Source organism: Poromitra crassiceps (assembly GCF_964638095.1).
Source record: "Poromitra crassiceps genome assembly, chromosome: 25".
In the NCBI taxonomy this organism is placed as follows: Eukaryota; Metazoa; Chordata; class Actinopteri; order Beryciformes; family Melamphaidae; genus Poromitra; species Poromitra crassiceps.
This window is the reverse complement of record NC_139649.1, coordinates 12,457,020-12,476,598: the sequence shown is the minus strand read 5'-3', so window position 1 is coordinate 12,476,598 and position 19,579 is coordinate 12,457,020. Positions and strand designations below refer to the sequence as shown.

The 19,579-nt window shown below is 43.8% G+C and overlaps 1 protein-coding gene across 1 annotated transcript in view; it reads right to left on the bottom strand.

The window, feature by feature from the left end:
* Positions 1-19,579, bottom strand: part of ppp1r16b (protein phosphatase 1, regulatory subunit 16B) — a 119,535-nt gene that overhangs the window by 77,926 nt on the left and 22,030 nt on the right. The window lies entirely within an intron of this gene.

Sequence of the window (19,579 nt, the reverse complement as noted above, 5' to 3'; positions counted from 1 at the left end):
GAAAGCACCCACCCACCCTTCTGAAGTGTCCTTGAGCAAGTAACCAAACCTCTACCAGTTTTTCCAAGGATCAATTAAATTAATTATCAATCAATTATTATTCATTACCATTCACAGGGATGAAATATACCTGTGAATAGTAATGAGGTAGAATTAAAAAAATCACCGCTAAAATAAAGAGTACAAGGGCCAAAACAATAGTAATTACGGTACATACAGTGTGACCCATTATTTAGATAAGCTGAACGGCACCTTTTTTGCTACATATCAAATATTTCCATTTTCTGTTTCTTGAGAGAGCATTGTCTATTCACTGAGATGCCAAAAGACGTAGATATAAATCACATTTCCGTTCCTTCAAACACTCACAGGCATCACGTCGAGCAATTCTATATTCACGTCAAATGCAACATTTTCAGACAACGCCTTTCAAAGATACCAGATTGTCAACTCAAGATGGCTGACAGGTAAGAGGAGGACAGATTTACTTATGAGAATTTGCGGGTTCGGTGATGTCTCTGTTTCATCTAAACTAGTGCAGTGCCCGTTCCCCTCCCTCCCCAAACAGCATCATGCTCTCCCACTCTTCAGCTCCCATCCTGCCCCCTGCTTGCACCGCTCCCCCCCCCCAATTGAGAGGGTTCTTGAGATAAACCATTTTTGTGTTGCCAGTAGGTAGCGCAGCGCTATGACTATGCACATGTCCGAATTGCACGAAATTCAACACTGCACTCCGTCGGGTTCCCAGCAGCGCACTCCCCAAGTTTGAAGTCAATCGGGCAAACGGTTCTTGGAATAAATTGCTTTTGGTGTTGCTGCCAGTAGGTGGCACTCTGCCCGAACTGCACGAGATTTGGCAGCGAACTATGTTGCGTTCCCAGCAGTGCACTCCCCCAAGTTTGAAGTTGATCAGACTAACGGTTCTTGAGATAAAACACTTTTTTGTGTTGCCAGTAGGTGGCGCCATGCATTGCCGAATTGCATGAAGTTTGGCACGGAACTGCGCTAGGTCCCCCTATGCGCACTTCCCCGAGTTTGAAGTCGATCCGACGATCTCGATCTCGAGATATGCGAAGGACACACACACAGACAGAACCATCGATGGTGTAGATGGCTGTGCGAGTGAACGTTGCCGTGACGTCGTCGAAAGTTTCCATCTGCTTCGTGAGCCGTTGTAGACCTCAGTCTAACATCCTCCATGAAGGTTAACCACTTCCTGATACCTGATGGAAGAATCAGAAGTACTGGGGCAGTAAGCTGACGCTGTTTTCCATCTGCTGCTGCTGCTAGTGTCATCACTACCTCAGTGTACCACCATGTATGGCTGCAAACAACATCAACAAAAGCTACCAGACTGTTTCTTTTGTCTGTGATGTGGACACAGAGTCCGGTATTTGACTTGATACTCAGTACAAATTATTGTTTGTTTGTTTGTTTATTTGCACATTTTAAAAGCAAACGGGTTAAACAGAAATTAAAATGTATACAAAGAAATAAAAAATATAAAAAAAACATGTGCAGGTGAATTTTCCATTCATTGTGTGTGTGTGTGTGGGTCGACTTCTAGAGAGGATAAAAACCTGCTAGACCAGTCGCAGATGGTTCAGTCATTGTGAATAATTTGTTTGTAATATAGAACAATAGCAGAATATTATGCTTTGTAAAAACCAGATAAAAAGTCAAACTCCCGAGTCCCACGACATAACTCACAGGTTTCTACTGATCGAGCACAGCCAGACCACTTCCCTTGAGCAGCACTCTCACAACAACGTAAGGACATCTCTTAACATGATGCCACCAGACAATCTGCCCCCCAACAAGGTACACTACTTTTCCTAATCACTTGGTAAGCACAACCACAAGTATACAGCATACACACATACAACCAAAGTACATTTCAACAGCAAATGATACGCTACAATAATATGATACAATTGTTGAAATCTTTGATGTGAACATTTTCCGTATCAAACAGGTTTTGACTTACTATGTGATCAATATTCCCTCCTGTGTTGCGGTCTGCCACCCCCGTCTCTAATAAAAGGTGTGTCTGCTAATAAAACACTTCACAATGTAGGAGCATATCCAGCCAGACTAGCATTCTCCTTACAGTGTGTTTCCCCTGCGACAATACAACCACACTGCTGACAACATGGACAGGAAACCAGCAGCCTAATCACTTCCTTCAGCATCACTCTGAGTCTAACGAGGCTGTGTGTGTGTGTGTGCGTGTGCGTGTGTGTGTGTGTGTGTGTGTGTGTGTGTGTGTGTGTGTGTGCGCGTGCGTGTGTGTGTGTGGGTGTGTTGTGTGTGTGTGTGTCCACAAGAGTTGTCTGTTACATTTTCTATTGGCAGCAAAGTGGAGTTAGTCAAAAGTCATCCTCCTCACACACAAATGAAACTCAAAACCGTGCCAATTCAGGTATCACATTCACATAATCTTTCTTTAGATGCATACAGATTTTTCCAGCTCAAGGATGTCACCGTGGCCTTGACTGTCTCCTCTAATAAACCACATCAATGATAAGTGGAGCCAAACTACAGGAGTTTGTGTACAAATAAGCATAAATTGAAAATGCCTAACAACGCAACAAAATGGCTAAAAGCTAAATGCCTTATAAAAGATTGGGTCAGGAACAAAAGGTCGATCGCAAGAAGATTAAAATTGGGTCCAAAAGTATCCTGAAGGATTTTGTAGCTAAAGCTGCTGGCATTTTTTATGTAAACTTTTAGAATAGCAATGGAAGGTAGACTTGTAGATTAATAACCCCTACAAAGAGTTAATTTTGTTTGATTAGTTTAAAAGAGAAGAAAAAAGAAGTGCTGCTCAAAACATACTCAAAACATAGTAACATGTTTTGGCTGCATTATGGTCTAGCAGGCTTCTTTCCATAGAGAAATGGATATATCTTCCTCTTCTAGAATGGATTTGTAGAAAGAAGACCTACTCTTTGATTCTGAGGGACTGACATCAGTTGAAATATTTTCTGCTATAAAATTCTTTCTCGCTGCGGGGGAAGTGTCTTGACGGCACTTCACCTTAACTATGTTTGGCCAGTTATCTGCGAGGATAAGAAAACACACCACCAAACATTACAACAAAACGCTCCCACAAATGCAAGTTACAGTACATTGCCAACAGCTGTTTATTAAGAGTATTGTTTATTCAAATTGTGCATTGTCCTATGATTTCCCCTCCTCGTTTTTGGTCCGAGTGAAATGTTCTGTGGTCTCTCGTGATTCCAAATATAGCTGAGTCGCTTGGTTTGACTAAGTCAAACTATTTTTATACGCATTTTACGAAAAGACAAACTCTCAGAAGTGGGCGTGGCTTTGGCTCTCATTAACAATAACTTCTGCACTAGTGTGTTACGGTGCGATCCGTGAGCTGTCATTTGTCAGATGAAATGTCAGTCATGAAGTCATTGGTTAGTTTAGCTGTCAATCCAGCCTTGTATTTGGATGTATTGTGGGTAAATGCGATTGCTTACCGGCTAGGTGGGCAGGCCTAATCACCGTTAAAGACAGTTTTTAATGCCTGGTTTCAGGGTTTGATTCCCACTGGGTCCACCTAAATCTACATCCTCCCATCCAACTGTTCTGTAGTGAACTGTACTGTACTGTAGTGTACTGTACTGTAGTGAACTGTAGTGAACTGTACTGTACTGTACTGTAGTGAACTGTAGTCAACTGTACTGTACTGTAGTGAACTGTACTGTACTGTACTGTAGTGAACTGTAGTGAACTGTACTGTACTGTACTGTAGTGAACTGTAGTCAACTGTACTGTACTGTAATGTAGTGTACTGAACTGTACTGTACTGTAGTGTACTGAACTGTACTGTACTGTAGTGAACTGTACTGTAGTGTACTGTACTGTACTGTAGTGAACTGTAGTGAACTGTACTGTACTGTACTGTAGTGAACTGTAGTCAACTGTACTGTACTGTAGTGAACTGTACTGTACTGTACTGTAGTGAACTGTAGTGAACTGTACTGTACTGTACTGTAGTGAACTGTACTGTACTGTAGTGAACTGTAGTGAACTGTACTGTAGTGTACTGTAGTGAACTGTACTGTAGTGTACTGTACTGTACTGTACTGTAGTGAACTGTACTGTAGTGAACTGTAGTGAACTGTACTGTACTGTACTGTAGTGAACTGTACTGTACTGTAGTGAACTGTAGTGAACTGTACTGTACTGTACTGTAGTGAACTGTACTGTAGTGAACTGTACTGTACTGTAGTGGACTGTAGTGAACTGTACTGTACTGTACTGTAGTGAACTGTACTGTACTGTACTGTAGTGAACTGTACTGTACTGTACTGTAGTGAACTGTAGTGAACTGTACTGTAGTGAACTGTACTGTACTGTAGTGAACTGTACTGTACTGTACTGTAGTGAACTGTACTGTAGTGTACTGTACTGTACTGTACTGTACTGTACTGTAGTGTACTGTACTGTAGTGAACTGTACTGTACTGTAGTGAACTGTACTGTACTGTACTGTACTGTAGTGTACTGTACTGTACTGTACTGTAGTGAACTGTACTGTAGTGAACTGTACTGTACTGTACTGTAGTGAACTGTACTGTAGTGAACTGTACTGTACTGTACTGTAGTGAACTGTACTGTAGTGTACTGTACTGTACTGTAGTGAACTGTACTGTAGTGTACTGTACGGTACTGTACTGTAGTGAACTGTAGTGAACTGTACTGTACTGTACTGTAGTGAACTGTACTGTAGTGAACTGTACTGTAGTGTACTGTACTGTACTGTAGTGAACTGTACTGTAGTGTACTGTACTGTACTGAACTGTAGTGAACTGTACTGTAGTGTACTGTACTGTACTGTACTGTAGTGAACTGTACTGTACTGTACTGTACTGAACTGTAGTGTACTGTAGTGATCTGTACTGAACTGTACTGTAGTGTACTGTAGTGAACTGTACTGTACTGTAGTGAACTGTACTGTAGTGAACTGTACTGTAGTGTACTGTACTGTACTATAGTGAACTGTACTGTAGTGTAGTGTACTGTAGTGAACTGTACTGTACTGTAGTGAACTGTACTGTAGTGAACTATACTGTAGTGAACTGTACTGTAGTGTACTGTACTGTACTAGAGTGAACTGTACTGTAGTGAACTGTACTGTACTGTAGTGAACTGTAGTGTACTGTAGTGAACTGTAGTGTACTGTAGTGAACTGTACTGTAGTGAACTGTACTGTAGTGTACTGTAGTGAACTGTACTGTAGTGTACTGTACTGTACTGTACTGTACTGTACTGTAGTGTACTGTACTGTAGTGTCCTGTACTGTACTGTAGTGAACTGTACTGTAGTGTACTGTACTGTACTGTACTGTAGTGAACTGTACTGTAGTGTACTGTACTGTACTGTACTGTAGTGAACTGTACTGTACTGTACTGAACTGTACTGTAGTGAACTGTACTGTACTGTACTGTACTGTAGTGAACTGTACTGTAGTGTACTGTACTGTAGTGAACTGTACTGTACTGTACTGTAGTGAACTGTACTGTAGTGTACTGTACTGTACTGTAGTGAACTGTACTGTAGTGTACTGTACTGTACTGTACTGTAGTGAACTGTACTGTAGTGTACTGTACTGTAGTGTAGTGAACTGTAGTGTACTGTAGTGAACTGTACTGTAGTGAACTGTACTGTAGTGTACTGTACTGTACTGTACTGTAGTGAACTGTAGTGTACTGTAGTGAACTGTACTGTAGTGAACTGTACTGTAGTGAACTGTACTGTACTGTAGTGAACTGTAGTGTACTGTAGTGAACTGTAGTGTACTGTACTGTAGTGTACTGTACTGTACTGTAGTGAACTGTACTGTAGTGTACTGTACTGTAGTGAACTGTAGTGTACTGTAGTGAACTGTAGTGTACTGTAGTGTACTGTAGTGAACTGTACTGTACTGTAGTGAACTGTACTGTAGTGAACTGTACTGTACTGTACTGTAGTGAACTGTACTGTACTGTAGTGAACTGTACTGTACTGTACTGTACTGATACATGAACGATTCAAAGTGATGCTCTCCACATCTTCTGCTTGCTGGTATGAGACTAAATCCTGCGGTCCACAGGGACGTGTTGTTTCAGGTAGTATTGTTCCCGGGGAAGCCATTACCAGGCTGCTGCTATTGATAGCAGCACATCCATTAAGTACTGACACAAAGCAGACACCTCTGCCGCTCATGGTAATGCATGGTCACTGTTAAAACAGGAAACACACAACACCACCATGCTGCCTGACCTCCGCTCATGGTAATGCATGGTCACTGTTAAAACAGGAAACACACAACACCACCATGCTGCCTGACCTCCGCTCATGGTAATGCATGGTCACTGTTAAAACAGGAAACACACACCATGCTGCCTGACCTCCGCTCATGGTAATGCATGGTCACTGTTAAAACAGGAAACACACAACACCACCATGCTGCCTGACCTCCGCTCATGGTAATGCATGGTCACTGTTAAAACAGGAAACACACAACACCACCATGCTGCCTGACCTCCGCTCATGGTAATGCATGGTCACTGTTAAAACAGGAAACACACAACACCATGCTGCCTGACCTCCGCTCATGGTAATGCATGGTCACTGTTAAAACAGGAAACACACAACACCACCATGCTGCCTGACCTCCGCTCATGGTAATGCATGGTCACTGTTAAAACAGGAAACACACAACACCACCATGCTGCCTGACCTCCGCTCATGGTAATGCATGGTCACTGTTAAAACAGGAAACACACACCATGCTGCCTGACCTCCGCTCATGGTAATGCATGGTCACTGTTAAAACAGGAAACACACAACACCACCATGCTGCCTGACCTCCGCTCATGGTAATGCATGGTCACTGTTAAAACAGGAAACACACAACACCACCATGCTGCCTGACCTCCGCTCATGGTAATGCATGGTCACTGTTAAAACAGGAAACAGATAACAACACCATGCTGTCTGACCTCCGCTCATGGTAATGCATGGTCACTGTTAAAACAGGAAACGCACAACACCACCATGCTGCCTGACCTCCGCTCATGGTAATGCATGGTCACTGTTAAAACAGGAAACGCACAACACCACCATGCTGCCTGACCTCCGCTCATGGTAATGCATGGTCACTGTTAAAACAGGAAATGCACAACACCACCATGCTGCCTGACCTCCGCTCATGGTAATGCATGGACACTGTTAAAACAGGAAACACAACACCACCATGCTGCCTGACCTCCGCTCATGGTAATGCATGGTCACTGTTAAAACAGGAAACACAACACCACCATGCTGCCTGACCTCCGCTCATGGTAATGCATGGTCACTGTTAAAACAGGAAACAGATAACACCACCATGCTGCCTGACCTCCGCTCATGGTAATGCATGGTCACTGTTAAAACAGGAAACACACAACACCACCATGCTGCCTGACCTCCGCTCATGGTAATGCATGGTCACTGTTAAAACAGGAAACACACAACACCATGCTGCCTGACCTCCGCTCATGGTAATGCATGGTCACTGTTAAAACAGGAAATGCACAACACCACCATGCTGCCTGACCTCCGCTCATGGTAATGCATGGTCACTGTTAAAACAGGAAACACACACCATGCTGCCTGACCTCCGCTCATGGTAATGCATGGTCACTGTTAAAACAGGAAACACACAACACCATGCTGCCTGACCTCCGCTCATGGTAATGCATGGTCACTGTTAAAACAGGAAACACACAACACCACCATGCTGCCTGACCTCCGCTCATGGTAATGCATGGTCACTGTTAAAACAGGAAACGCACAACACCACCATGCTGCCTGACCTCCGCTCATGGTAATGCATGGTCACTGTTAAAACAGGAAACGCACAACACCACCATGCTGCCTGACCTCCGCTCATGGTAATGCATGGTCACTGTTAAAACAGGAAACGCACAACACCACCATGCTGCCTGACCTCCGCTCATGGTAATGCATGGTCACTGTTAAAACAGGAAACACACACCATGCTGCCTGACCTCCGCTCATGGTAATGCATGGTCACTGTTAAAACAGGAAACGCACAACACCATGCTGCCTGACCTCCGCTCATGGTAATGCATGGTCACTGTTAAAACAGGAAACGCACAACACCACCATGCTGCCTGACCTCCGCTCATGGTAATGCATGGTCACTGTTAAAACAGGAAACGCACAACACCACCATGCTGCCTGACCTCCGCTCATGGTAATGCATGGTCACTGTTAAAACAGGAAACGCACAACACCATGCTGCCTGACCTCCGCTCATGGTAATGCATGGTCACTGTTAAAACAGGAAACACACAACACCACCATGCTGCCTGACCTCCGCTCATGGTAATGCATGGTCACTGTTAAAACAGGAAACGCACAACACCACCATGCTGCCTGACCTCCGCTCATGGTAATGCATGGTCACTGTTAAAACAGGAAACGCACAACACCACCATGCTGCCTGACCTCCGCTCATGGTAATGCATGGTCACTGTTAAAACAGGAAACACACAACACCATGCTGCCTGACCTCCGCTCATGGTAATGCATGGTCACTGTTAAAACAGGAAACGCACAACACCACCATGCTGCCTGACCTCCGCTCATGGTAATGCATGATCACTGTTAAAACAGGAAACACACAACACCATGCTGCCTGACCTCCGCTCATGGTAATGCATGGTCACTGTTAAAACAGGAAACGCACAACACCATGCTGCCTGACCTCCGCTCATGGTAATGCATGGTCACTGTTAAAACAGGAAACACACAACACCATGCTGCCTGACCTCCGCTCATGGTAATGCATGGTCACTGTTAAAACAGGAAACGCACAACACCACCATGCTGCCTGACCTCCGCTCATGGTAATGCATGGTCACTGTTAAAACAGGAAACGCACAACACCACCATGCTGCCTGACCTCCGCTCATGGTAATGCATGGTCACTGTTAAAACAGGAAACACACAACACCATGCTGCCTGACCTCCGCTCATGGTAATGCATGGTCACTGTTAAAACAGGAAACGCACAACACCACCATGCTGCCTGACCTCCGCTCATGGTAATGCATGATCACTGTTAAAACAGGAAACACACAACACCATGCTGCCTGACCTCCGCTCATGGTAATGCATGGTCACTGTTAAAACAGGAAACGCACAACACCATGCTGCCTGACCTCCGCTCATGGTAATGCATGGTCACTGTTAAAACAGGAAACACACAACACCATGCTGCCTGACCTCCGCTCATGGTAATGCATGGTCACTGTTAAAACAGGAAACGCACAACACCACCATGCTGCCTGCAAGTGGTGATGTTTTTTAAACCAGGAGCGCATGGACCTGTGTTTTGGTTAATTATTTATATTGCAGAATTTACTAGGAATAATGTTTGGTTTTATTAATGTGTTTTATCTGTGAAAATAAAATATGCTCAGTTGAACTGAACAGCAGGCAGCCGATGAAATGGTGTGTGTGTGTGTGTGTGTGTGTGTCCCACCTGCACCCCCTTCTTGCCTGTCTATAGGAGCTGACTAGAGCACTGGAAACTTGGCAGATGAAAAAATTAATGCTCCTCTCTCTCTCTCTCTCTCTCTCTCTCTCTCTCTCTCTCTCTCTCTCTCTCTCTCTCTCTCTCTCTCTCTCTCTCTCTCTCTCTCTCTCTCTCTCTCTCTCTCTCTCTCTCTCTCTCTCAGCAGAGGCCACACACAGCGGAAAAGCTGCCGCCGAGCTAGAAAATACAGTATGATACAACGATTACAGATTAACGAATGTTGCACACAGCCTAAAAAAGCAATTAAAAAGAATTACAATTAGTATTAATCGTTAAAAGTTTCAACCAGTAGCCAAATAAACTGCAGCACCTACTGGAACTGATCCAGGAACAGTCTTAAGGAGGAGCAAACCTGGGTCCCAACAACCAAGATTATCCCCCGATATCTGCAAAACATTTGAGAGAAAATGCTGTATATTTTACGACGTGCATGGGTTTAACGATGCCAAAGTGGGTGTGTGTCGCAACTCATCTCTTTCTGCTTCGATGTGAGCCGTCATAGTGGATTCACTTCAGACAGGATGTGTGACAAACAGGGAGCATCCAGTGTTCTCTCTATCTGTCTTTGATGCTCCGTGGCATTAGCTTCGGCAATATGAGAGCCAGGAGCTTCTGCTTATCAAATCAGAGAGGAGGTAATTATGTTAGCACACACACACGCACACGCACACGCACACACACACACACACACACACACACACACACACACACACACACACACAGAAACACACACACAAACAAACACACACAGTGAAACACAAACAAGCAAGTAAAGACACTAGGGGTGTCACGATACACTCAGTTCACGATACGATACGATACAGGGTTCACGATAACGATACGATACGTCATTTTAACAATATTTTTTTGCGATCGATTTGGAAGTTGAGGGGGCATCCTCCACACTAATTTGAGTCATTTCACCATTTTCATCCTCCGTGTCTGTAACGTCCCTCGTCTGTTCAAACAAAGCAAAGAAAAGGAGAGCGAGCATGCAATCAGATGCAGATCAGTGCCACCATGTTCAGCTTCTTTTTCTCGCGATATGAGATTTCATCTCAACGATACATATTGTCACGTTTTGATATCGCGATATATTGTGGGACGATATATTGTGACATCCCTAAAAGACACACATGCAGAGACACAAACACAAACACACACACATACATAGAAAGTTTAGAAACACAACTTGTGTGTAGATGACAATGTCAGCTATTTCTACTAATTAACATTTCACCACCAGCTCTCTGTGCATATGGCTTTTGGGCAAAGATAGAATAGAATACATCGTTTGTAGCCCTCAGAGGGAATTGTTTTGCACATAAAGAGAGACTCAGCAGTACATGGAAAAGCAGTGCTGCATATACTCAGTGCACTTGATGTGATGTTCTGGCAGCAAAGCAAAGACAACCTGTTTGAGCTTTGGGGGCAACTGTAAACCCCACTGGTGGTGGCGCCCCCCCAGGGCCGAGGTAGGAAAATCACAGACATTGACTTCTGTCAGTTCCGCTGCTTCAGATAAGAACTTTAGAGCACGTTCACTTTCTCTCCCGCATCGTTGTCGACAAAGCCTCCGCCTCCACTGCCTTCTGTGCTGCTGCTCATCATTTGAAAAAGCGCGTCGCACAACTCAAATGTTTCTCCCATATCAAGCAGCCAGCCACCACCGTCAGTCAGTATTGATGTCCTGCTCTCTCAGGCACTTTGAAACACCCACAACAACACACTTTACTACACTGTCCTTTTTCATTCCGCTTGGCGTCGTAAACTGCCAGATGCCTGCAGGCAGCACGTACGTAGTGTAGTGCACCGCCACAGCCACTTCCCCGTCTGCCTTGCAGCAGCTCGCTCCCCCATTGACTTTCCAGTAAAAGTCAATGAGGTTTGACAGTTTGCAAAAAGCTGAATCTCTGCAGCATATTAATGAAGTGTGTATTATGAAATTGAGAGTCATAACTGCTAACAAACATGCTATAAATATTATGGCCCGCCTGTGAATAAATAAAAAGTTTGACAACACTGTAATTGAAATAAATAAATGGCTAATAATAAGTGGCTAAAAGGCAGGAAGTAACACAGGTGCCAGCAAAACATTAACGAGGGCACCCAGCACTGGATCACCAAATGGATTGGAAGTTGGAAACCCTCATTAATGTTTTTCACACACAAAAATATTTGTATTAAAAAAAAGTAAGGCTCATGTTTATGAGAAATGGTCCCGTAACACTTGAATCATGATCATTGAATGTTTGTATGATTCATATTTTTAATGTCTATCATGTCTGATAACATCAGTGATCAGTAGCTTAGCTCGTTAGCTCATCTAAAGCCGTCGGCCATTTTGCTCACGTTAATCCCACGTGCCCGACGTACAGCCAATCACAATGCGTGCCCCGAGCCCATCTTGTAGCCGAGCCGAAATTGCACCGACACCGGCACCGCACCACATGAGGACTAGTCGATGTCGACTCGACTTTATTCGTAGAAAGGTGGACTTGAAAAAATCTGGAGTCGTGCAACCCCCCTAGTACAGGCATGTCCAAAGTCCGGCCCTGGGGCCAATTGCGGCCCTCGTCTTGTCTCTCAAAATATACTGTGTGGCCCTCCACACAGTATTGGTTAATCAAGCAAGTTCAATTTGCATTTCTTCCCTTCACCTAACGATGACAGTCAAGCACCATGTGATGTCATTATATACAGTACCCCACAGTCAAGCACCATGTGATGTCATTATATACAGTACCCCACAGTCAAGCACCATGTGATGTCATTATATACAGTACCCCACAGTCAAGCACCATGTGATGTCATTATATACAGTACCCCACAGTCAAGCACCATGTCATGTCATTATATACAGTACCCCACAGTCAAGCACCCTGTGATGTCATTATATACAGTACCCCACAGTCAAGCACCATGTGATGTCATTATATACAGTACCCCACAGTCAAGCACCATGTGATGTCATTATATACAGTACCCCACAGTCAAGCACCATGTGATGTCATTAAACAGTACGCAGTAGCCCACAGTCAAGCACCATGTGATGTCATTATAGACCAAATCAGCGGGGATGTTTACATTTACTTCCGGTTACCCCTGGGTCCACACATTATAATGGCGGTGAATGGCTAAACTGACGTGTTGAAGACAAAAACAGACAAAGAAGTCAAAAATGGTTCATTTGTGTTGTGTTGTTGTTTAATATCATTCATAACAACACTTTCACTAACGTTAGTGGAGACCAGACTAGCTAATTTACCTGTTGGACCAGACCAGACCAGAGTAGACTTGAAGCTAAATTAAATTAACGTGGCGTCAGTAGCTCTGTCTGTAACGAGTCTGCAAAAAAACAGCGAGTTTGACAGTTGTAAACACGTTATTAGCTAGCTAACACTACATAAAACAAACACAGAAGAAAGGCTAGATACGTCGAAAAAGCATGTTTACCAACCGTTTGAACATTTAAATTGAAAGTAGTCGGCCGAAAACAACGAGAGAGTTTGACAGCATTTATTTGACAACACGCACATTTAAACCTGCCGCCTTCCCCAAGTGGTACCCGGAAGTAATGTTGTTTACATGGTGACGTCACGGTGATTTGGTCTATACAGTACACAGTACCCCACAGTCAAGCACCATGTGATGTCATTATACAGTATGCACTACCCCACAGTCAGGGTTTAAATAAAGAAGTCTCATTTATAGCTTGTGTGCGGGGCTATTTTAAAAATAAAACATCCCTCTGGAATTTGGGCGGTACACTCAATTGTCCTTCTTCACCCACGACTGAAATGTACAAAGCTGACGATACAGTTTGCACTCTGCATTGATTTCAAAGGTGTGTACAAAATGTCAGGACCTTCAATGCAAACTTTGGATACTTTTTTCACTTAATGCAGATTCTTTTGGGGAGAGATAATACAACACCATAACAGATCCAGCACCTTTATTTTATTTTAGCTGCTCTTCTCACAGCCAATCAGTGTTGTTGTTATTCAGCTTTTGCACCTGTCCTGCATGCTATATATTTAAAGGAACACTCCGCCCATTTTCAACCAGCTTTGTATCATTAGAACATCAGTAGTATATCAGAAAACTGTAAACTGTTTTGAAGTCTGTCATTTAATTTGACAGTTATTGAGTGTTAAAGTGTGGACCAGTGACATCACTGGTCCACACTAACTCAAATTAATAACTCATTAACTCAAATCAACTCTCAATAACTGTCAAACTAGATGAATGACTTCAAAACCGTTTACAGTTTGAGAGTTGATTTGAGTTAATGAGTTATTAATTTGAGTTAGTGTGGTCCACACTTTAACACTCAATAACTGTCAAATTAAATGACAGACTTCAAAACCGCTTACAGTTTTCTGATATACTACTGATGTTTTAATGATACAAAGCTGGTTGAAAATGGGCGGAGTGTTCCTTTAACTGCTTGGCTATTTTTGCTACAGGTCGACGTCGTCGAAAGACATTTCCACAATGACTAGAAGTGGATGAAGATTAGGGACGCAATGATCGGGTTGTTTTCAGGACAATTCCAATTACTGATGCTAACAGTGCAATCAGCCGTTCACCAATTCAATCAGTGCACTGAGCTAATGCATTTCCACAGACTTTCTATTAACACGTTAACTGCCAGCGACGTATGCATACGTCAAAAAAAATCCAGCGCTTCACTGCCAAGGACGTATGGATACGTCAAAAAAATCGTTTTTTTTTTTTTGACGGTGGGGCGTTGATCAATCCCTTTTACGTCTCCTGTACAATTATTGGAGGTATTGAATGTGTATAATCTATTTTACCGACCCACTAAGTGTTGACAGTGCTCCCCCAGACGAGCGAAATCAAAGAAAAAGGGAGCAAGCCATTCAAGGAAATGGCGAGGCGATTTTACAGTATTACATTCTCATGAAAATGGTTGGGGGAAAACGCTCTCGTTTTCACGCTGATTGCTGGCGATGCGGGATTGCAAATTTACATAATACATTACAGGTGGAACACACTTTGAAACACGCAGCATAAATATGACCAGAATCGCAAAAGCTTCTCTCAACCAAAACTCCCAAGAAGCGAGCGAGTCCATGCCGACTTCCTCAAACAGCAGCCTGCAGACAGGCACAGGAGAGCAGCAAAAGCACTGAGACTGTGACGGCCGCTGCACCCAAGAAGAGGGAGGAGTTGAAGCAACTCTGCCTCTCGCTCTCTCCCTCTCTCTCTCTCTCTCTCTCTCGCTCTCTCTCTCTCCCTCCCTCCCTCTCTCTCTCTCTCTCTCTCTCCCTCTCCCCCTCTCACTAGGATTAAACCTAGTGCGTCTCCCTCCCGAGAGGGAGGGAGAGAGAGAGAGAGGGAGGGAGAGCGAGAGGGAGGGAGAGAGAGAGAGAGAGAGAGAGAGAGGGAGGGAGAGCGAGGGGAAGGGAGAGAGAGAGAGAGAGAGAGAGCGAGAGGGGGAGGGAGAGAGAGAGAGAGAGAGAGAGAGCCAAAAATGAATGGTTAAAGTGACAGCTCTATCGAATTTCACAAAAAGCCGTTTATCTCTGAATATTTGTTCTGATGCTAAAACCATGCTGTATTCAACTGATAATGCTTACATAACTACTAACTCTACAAACTAACTCTTTTAGACAGAGAAAGTACACATTCTATTAGTACTTTTGAGATATTGTATGTTCACAAACTCCAAGCAGAAAATAATCCTCGGCGCTTGTAAAATGAGCCACAATCCTCAAAAAAACGGCTTGGCAGAAGCTACCTACAGCAAGAAAAAAACGGCTGGCAGTCAATGTGTTAACGACGGGCGACGGCACACGTCATGTAAAAGTGCACAGCAAACAAACAACACATTAAAACAGCAATGCTCTAGAGTCTAACTGATTGTGCTTATGGATGAATGACATTTCTGTTGTAACCATGTGTAAACAGGTCCTTTTTGTTTTGCTTAGTGTTAGTGTGTGCTTGTAGACTGAGGTGCTTAGTCACCTTTTACCACAGTTAGTGCATAGAGAGCCGCAGGAACGAGTCCGGAAATCATCCATGCTAACACTCCTGGTTCTTCACTGTTTTCGCCTATGGGATTTTTGAATGGGTTTTTGGTGCGATGCTTCTAATAAGGTCTCTGGGCAACGCAAGCTTAATCAAACGCGAACCAGTGTTTAGTAATATCATCTTCACACATGAGGACCACTTTTATGAGTTTTGAAGCTTTTACGTGCCGTTAAAAGGGCGGCTAGCTAGCAAACGGCTAAATGAGACTACACTGTTGTGAGTCGATGGGGATATTATACGTCAATAACGTCATCACTTCAAAGGACAAACACGGAAATTCTCTTTCCCTCACCTGGTTCAGCCCGGGGTAATCGGTGCACAGCAGCGCACACATCAACAACAGTCCAGGTTGAGTGCTGACGTGACGGGGAAGACTATGCGACAGTGTGTGTAGTTCTGGATTAGCTTAGCACGAGCTTTTTACTTCTAGGGCTCGCATTTACGCTTCAAAACTCATGAAAGTGGTCCTCATGTGTGAAGATTATCCGGCTGAACACTGGTTCGCGTTTGATTAAGCTTGCGTTGCCCAGAGACCTTATTTGAAGCATCGCGGCAAAAACCCATTCAAAAATCCCATAGACAGAAACAGTGAAGAACCAGGAAGTCTGGGACTTCCGCGTTCTGACTACAAAAATATGTCATCCCTGCGGCTCTCTATTACAAAGGTTTTCATTGAGGCATCATTGACTGTGTGTCCAATATTCATATAAATATTAAGCCGTTTCTAATATGGCACATGGAATCCCTAACATGAGAAATGAATATATAATATGTGAACTTGAATGAGAGTACATTTTAGATCAATATACAAAGCACAATGCAATGCAGCAGCTGATGTGATGATGCAAGATTGTGTTGAGTTAATTGACACAAACGATGTGAGGTGCCAGTGCTGGCAACAGTATCAGAAATGTCCAACAACCCCCGGCCCTTAGCTGGAGCCAACATGGTGTTTTCTCTCCAGTGCCAAGGCAGCATCCTGGCTCAAAGCCTGGCCTGCACATGCATCCTGAGCGCTGTGCTACTCATGGAGAGTTGAAAAAGTCAGAAAAGAAAGTTAATTTCCCATCATGCACAAAGGCAACGCAAGGTAAGCACTTCATTTCTTTAGTGCCAGCATCAAGAATGAATCCATTTGAATTTTGAAGCGGAAGCCAGATGCTCTCCAGTGGAGTGTTTCTGAGCAGTGTGCCTGGCTGCCAAATACAATCAGTGCCCTCAATCCAGATTGTTTTGGAAAGAGAATACATTAAAGGTAATGAATGGACATGAGGCTCAAATTGAGGTCGGGCGATTGAACACCCCAAACCTTTCAGGTTTTTCCTCTCTCATCATCGCAAGCTCCTCCTCATCACCTTCTGAAAACATTTTGGATTGTCCCGTCTCTTCCTTTCATCAGATAAAGGTTGAGAGGGGAGAAGATGAGAGGAGATATGGACAGACAAGAAGTGGATGCACCTTCAACATTAGAAGATAATCCAGGCGCTGACAAAAACCAAGCAGGGGTCAAAAGGTTTTCTGCTGGTAAAGTGGACTATGGAAAACATTCTATTACAGGATTCTGTTCTACGTAAAAACTTGAACACCTCTCTCCATCTATCCAGTACAAAAGATTTTAATGACATTTCTAATGAAGACCATATCTTTACACACTTAACACTTCACATTACGTGACATTCCATTATGAATGTCTGACATTTTTTATCAATGCCCCCATAACACACATTATAGATAGGCTCTTCATAGCAAGTACCGCTAAAATTGTCATTTTCCTCAGGTACTGGATAGATCATCTGGATGTCCAATTACTGCGACAAAGCAGTGCAGAGTCAGTCTGAGGAAGTTGCCAAAATAAGGAAACTCCGCCCACTTGGAGGTCGTGACCCTGTCAATCACAGGTCTCCACAGGGAAGGCCTCGCTGCAGCCCGCAAGAGCATTGTGTGTTGGCTTGCTTCTGACTGTGCATACTATGTATCTGAGTGTGTGTGTGGTATGCAGTGTTTCGGTGTCGCGGTGTGTGTGTGTGTGTGTGTGTGTGTGTGATTGGACCACAGTGTGTGCCAGGGTAACACAGGTGCCAGCTGTGCGGGACAAAGCAGGCCAGCAGCAGCAGCAGCAGCAGCACCACGTGGTGTAAATAAAGAAGTCCCTTTTCTGTGCTGCACTCCCACTGCCCTCCTCTAATACATCACAGGCTGCTATGAGGAGAGCAATGTCCACTTAGCCTGGGTAAACCCATCCCCCACGTGACCTGCTCTCAGACCTGTTCTCAGTCACTATGGTCTGGATTCCCACCATTGTTAAACGATTTCCTGCGGTTGTTGCCCCCCCCCCGATAGACCACTCCATTACGCAACCATCATCCAACCAGTTTAGTGCACAGAGCACATGCGCAGTGCAGCAGATGGCGTCATCACTCTGCGACCTTTGTTGTTAGCGCATGAGCTAACACTTTTCATTTCAGTACTGCTAGCACGCAAATGGTTACAACCAGCTACAAGAAGAGAGAACATCGCGTGACGGTGGTCAGGGAATGAAAGAGGAACAGGACAACTCCCCCCCCCACCCCGTTGGTCCGACCGTCCCGTATTGCTGGGATGGAATGTTGGCAGCCCTAGTCTACACGGACCCAAAACTCGATCCCTGCTGCAGATGGCCGCAGATCTGGAGAGATATTTGTGGCTGTGAAGAACAGTCATCATCTATACAGCTGCTGCCAACCTGATGAGGAAACAGGCGTGCTTGTTATGCTGGACACTGAATGCCAGTCTGCAGACTTCATCCTCCAGTGCTGTTCGCCTCAGGACTTGAAGGCCTAACGTTGTACCATGGACTGTATACATTCTGTGCTAATAATGCTAGCATGCTAACATCCTTTTCACACACACACACTGAATATACCGAAATGCTAGATTTGATCATGGACTTAACGCTAATGTTAATCCAAAACGGCCGCAGTCATAACGGTAAGGTGTGTTTGACCTAATTGAAATATTAACGTTAATGCCCTCACATTTCAGCGTGGTTACAGATAAACCTATTTAACGCTAGCTAGCTACATTACTGGCTTGATATCATATTCCAGATGCAACCTAGCTAGATAAGCTCCACACGGCTGTATGAGTAGCTACAATCAAATGTATCAAGCCTTGATATCATATTCCAACGTGAATTCAGCTGAGGGGTTCGCTCCAGAACGAGACTGTTGCGTTCAATATTTGTACACGTTACTGTGCAGTAACTGTGCAACTGTGTACTGTGCAATTCTGTATATTATACATAATCCAGATGTAACCTAGCTATAGCTAGACGTTAAGAGGTTAGCGTGAATGCGACTGAGACCTGACATTACTGAAGTGAATACAAGTGACCTATATTTTTCAATCCTGTCTTTGAATAAAAGTTGTGTTATACTTGAAAACCATGTCTTTGCTCCCTTATGTGTTCACAATTACAACAAATCTGTATGGTTTATCTGTTGGCATTAAACCGTGGTATTTCCTTGGGTGATATTCCATATTTGTCATTAAACCTAGCTGTTCACATAAATTTGCAATGATGATCGACCACGTGAGATATCACAAGTAGCCTACTTTTATTAAAAAATAAAATGCAAAGAGAGGTTTCCTTCTCTAACTATTGGTGCGTTCACAAAATATTTACACGAGATTTTTTTTATAAATAATAATCAATAACGTGGATAATGATGACATCTGCAGCTGCTGGACGAGAGACAGAAGAAACTACGAACGAAGATTGGAGCAGAGGACATTGACTACAGAGAAACTTAACCGACCAGCACTCTGCTTCAATCAATGAATGCTTATAAATAAACCATACACATGAGAATTACCGTTAACGTTACAGCATTTAATAACATAAATATGGTGATATCTGGTGGTCTGAAATTAC